Below are 4,684 nucleotides of genomic sequence, written 5' to 3'. Positions count from 1 at the left end.
TTACTAACTGTGCTAATTCAGCAAAATTGTAAAGCTGAGCTGAATCATCATGCAAATCTGTGAGAAGCTTTAAAATACTAGCTGCAAAACGAACACACATTTTGTATTTATTCATAAAGCGAAGAGACTAAAAATCTGAATCTTCCTTATGTCTGCTGAACTTTACAATACACTACAGAGCAAGAATTCTAATATTAAAAATTTAAAAATAAACCCTAAACCTAGTATGAGGTACAGTCACAGCCATTTGGAATATAATTGGCTTTCATTTATATCACATTATTATAATGTGCAGAGAGCACACACTTCCTGATAGAGCTGTTAGTTATGTTTATGTTCCAGTACAAGACACATACACAGCATGCTTCATTAAAAGTAACATGTAAGAGAAACAGGCACACTGTTTGCATCAGAATTCTAGCTGCAGAGTACCTTAAAAATATCTACCATTGCACTTCCAGCTTCATGTTCAGTTTTCAATCTCCTATAAACCAAAACACCTGAATATTAACATGAAGTTGGCCACAATTATGAAACCCATTGACCACTTTTTCTCAGAAGAGAATAAATGTGGTAGAAGCTACACAAACACGTTCAAGTGCTGTCCCAAAACAGACTACTGCATGCAACCAGCAAGTTCCAAACAGCTTTCAAAACATACAAAAATCTGATAAACACCCTCAGCCTTCTGAATGTCAGAAAGCATCCAGGCACAACTCCAGAGACAAGATATCCTTGTTGAAGATACTGCTCCAAAAGCTTAAGCTTAAGATCCAAGAGCTTAAGCTGTCTTCTTTGTGAAGCTGATCAACAGAATTCCTTCTTCACTAGCAGTACAAAGAGATAAACCTTCCTCGATATTTCTTCCTGGAAACTAAATTTTGTCTGAATAGGCTCTGCTTCAGTAGGGGAATATGCCTAGAAGATTCAAGATAAGCATCTTCCATTGCTGCTGTTCCAAAAGTCATGACTGACCAGAAGGCACTATGGTTACATGCCAGCATTTCAAAGGCTGCGCTTGCATACTCATGTGCTGAGCAGACTGGAAACAATGAGGCTGAATACATCTGGTCTCAATTGACCCCAACCTCCTTGGTCTACTATTTCCCGTCTGCTTTATGTCTCACTGAAATACTCATAATCAAGAATCAAAACAGTTCAACAGAGGAGGAAGAAATAGAGTACCCAGAAATTTTGAAAGGTAAGAAAAAAATTAAAGTAAGAGCAGTTAAAGGGTCAGTTAACATATTTTCTGATCAAAATTATGGCAAATTTCTTATTTTTATTCCAGGAAATGTAATTAAAATGTGGTGAGATTTGATGTAGATGACAACTCATCAATCACAATCCCCAGTACTGGGGAGGACCCAGTACTTCAGTAAGCCTAAGGACAAGAAGCCTAAGGACATCTATGGATTATATTTCCTGGTAAGTTTATTATATGAATTAAAGGAAAAAGAAAAAGGAAAAAGAAAATGGCTCAGAAATGTGCAATTCTCCAAACGTATGGAGAACCCTATCCTTTCTAACAAGTGACTTATTTTATATGTCTAAAATGTCTTCAGTTCATAATTTATTTTAGGGATTAGAAATTTCTAAAAGTTCAAATGAGTCCCAGTTGTCATGTTATGCCAATGTAATGACATTGTTATGTGTAATATATCATCACACTGACAATTTTGTAGTGCAAAGGGGAATGAAAGATAATGGATTACAATGAAGGACCTTGAAAAGGTAAGTTTCAGAGTTTAATGATTTCAGTTTAGGAAGAAATCCTTTCTCAGGGTTGATCATCTTGTTATTCTATTTTCTCCTTCATTTAGGCTTAAAATGTTGGTAAAAATCTAATCACTACCAAATGTTTCCAACAACTCTATTTTTAATAATGGCCTTCCATCAAAGCATTCTATATTGCTGCCAGTAGCCTGGCAAAGTCTCTGAAGATTACAGACATTAAAAATGGTCATTCCCTATATATAATTTTCTGGTCACTCTCCATTTTTTTTTAATACTAAATGAACAAAATCTAATAAATGATTTTTCCTCAGGCTCAAGACCTTTTTATCCTTAGAATTTAGGTGAAACGAGTATACATTGTAAAGAAGAAAGTAAAATGCATTTTACCAATTGTAGCATGTAGCCAAAATCATAACAGAGTGCTGGAAATGCATAAATTTTCTTAGTACCTTGTGATAATGTTTCTCCTGTTATTTGATTATATTCATACAAAAGTGTATATCTTTGATAAAAGTAGAACTGCTACAAAGAGGAAAGAAAGACATAGACTGAAAAATAGCCCATAGTCATGTATCAGCTTCCATCTGCAATTAGAGCTGGAGCTTTTACCAGACTTTCCCACATATCAAGTGCATATTCTAGCAATTCTGAATTATTTGCTCAATTTTTCAATCTGAAAAAGCTCAGTCTGAAATGCTCATAAAGGAGAAGTTGATTCTTATTTTTAAACATGACTTCCTAATTTTGTATATTGGGAAAAGTACTTGCAGGTAAACTGGGCCATCTCTGAAAGCACTGAACCATCCATTGAATAGTGCTACTGGTAGAGCTTCATTCAGTTTAAGAAAACTGTGCTCACTGTGGCTGAGGACACAAGACTGAGAATACATCTTCCAGTTCTTCCTGTTATCATAATTCCATGCAATTTGAAGTCATTGTTCCTCAGGGATCAGTATTGACACCAGTGGCATTTAATATCTTTTTCAGCAATACAGAGAGTGGGACTGAGTGCAAGTTTGCTGATGGCACAAGGTGTATGGTCTGGTTGACATGCTGGAGGGAAGCGATGCCACCAGATGGACTTTGACAGACTTCAGAGGTGGGACCATGTGAACTTCATGAAGCTGAACAAGGCAAAGTGCAAGGTGCTGCACCTGGGTTGGAGCAATTCCAAGCTCAAATACAGTCTGGAAGAGAATGGATTGAGAGAAGCCCAGAGAAGATAGACTTGTGGGTGTCGTTTCATAAGAGGCTCAGTATGAGTTGGCAATGTGTTTTCAGCCTAGAAAGCCAATCAATTCCTGAGAATCATGCATCAGAAGTAGTATGGCTAGCAAGGTGAGGGAGGTGTTCTTCTCCCTCTCCTGAGACCCCACCTGGACTGCTGCATCCAGCTCTGGGTTCCCCAGCATAAGAAGGATATGAACCTGTTGAAGCAAGATCAGAGGAGGGCCACAAAAGATGATCAGAGAGCTGGAACCCCTCATCCATGAGAACAGACTGGTGTTGGGGTTGTTCAGACTGGAGCAGAACAGGCTCCAGGGAGACCTTATAGCACTTTCCACTCTCCTAAGGTGATCTACAAGAAGTCTGCAGGGACTGGTCACAAGGACATATATTGATAAGACAAGGAGCAGTTTTTAAACTAAAAGAGGGTAGATTTAGATAGATATTAGGAAGAAATACTTTATTGTGAGGGTACTGGCATAGATTCCACAGGAAAGCTTTGAATGACCCATTTCTGAAAGTGTTCAAGGCCAGGTTGGATGGGGATTTGAGACATCTGGTCTAGTGGATACTCTCCCTGCCCATGGCACAGCGGGTGGAAGATGATCTTTAAGGTCCCTTCCAAGCCAAAATGTTCTATGATTCTATGATTCCTTGCATGTCCAAATTTTAATGGCTGCAAAAAGCTTGAAAATCTAAATACATCTCTGAAATTTCACTTGTAATGTGTGTAGGTGGCAAGATTTTGAGCAACATGAGGACATCAGGGATGGCTGCTTTGGCAGGAGATCAGAAGGAGTCACCACATTGGAATAAATATCCATCTTGCAGCCCTCAAAGGACTCCCCTCTGGAATGTTGTTGTTTATTTCCTTTTAAGATTAAGATATAAAGGAATGTATATTTTGTATATTTTCAGATTCCAAGACCTACTATTTATTAGTCATAATGCCTCACAATGGTCAAGGTTGCTTTCTCATGCAAGATTCATGATGGCTTTTAGTTAATTTATTGTACTTCCTGGAGTTCTGAATGCCACAGCTATATAGCACAAGTTTAGGAAGGTTTACTTGCTATCAAATATCATCCTCTAATTCAAAAATTTTTATATTAGGAGATCAGAGGATAAGACTCAAATAAAAAGGAAGATCTAGCACTGCTATAATACATCTTTTATGAAGAATTACCTTTAGATTTTTCACTCTTTTTGTTCAGTTAAATAACAAATAATTTCTGTACATAGATGTACAAATGTGAACGGGTATAGATACATAAGATAAGTGCTTAAGTGTTTATACATATTAAAAATATGCACACATGTCTAACCCTTGAGACATCATGCTGTGCATCTGGATTTCAGATTACAGCAGTTTGGATTATTTGCTTATACAAAGCTATATTGGCAGTACCTTTTAACTTCTTATACTTAAGTGAGGCTCAGGTGAGAGATTATTCTGAATGCTCAGATGGCATTGGAGAATGTTAAGTCTCTGACAATAAAGACATTTATCTCGATTTGCAGTGCTGTGTCATTCACTCTTGTCATTTCTTAGTTAATGGAGCATACCGGGGAGTCCAAGACTCTTCCCTGAGTCAGGCTGTTTCAGGTTAACTCTAATTCTATCTGGTCCAAACCATCAGAAACTATTCAAACTCATAAGATGCCTTTATTGGTATACAAGTGTCTTATCTCTCCCTTTTAGTCTGCCAAATACCTCCAC

At 37.4% G+C, this 4,684-nt stretch overlaps 1 long non-coding RNA gene across 1 annotated transcript; it reads left to right on the top strand.

Moving 5' to 3' along the window:
• The first annotated feature begins 1,291 nt into the window (after positions 1-1,291).
• Positions 1,292-4,478, top strand: LOC111925371 (uncharacterized). Its single transcript, XR_002862209.2, has 2 exons — positions 1,292-1,428; positions 2,725-4,478. It is a non-coding gene; the product is annotated as an uncharacterized LOC111925371 (long non-coding RNA).
• Positions 4,479-4,684: the final 206 nt, after the last annotated feature.

This window comes from Cyanistes caeruleus, chromosome 1 (assembly GCF_971803275.1).
Source record: "Cyanistes caeruleus chromosome 1, bCyaCae1.hap1.1, whole genome shotgun sequence".
Classification (NCBI taxonomy): domain Eukaryota; kingdom Metazoa; phylum Chordata; class Aves; order Passeriformes; family Paridae; genus Cyanistes; species Cyanistes caeruleus.
Note: the sequence above shows the minus strand (reverse complement) of the source record. Positions and strands in the feature narration are given on the sequence as shown.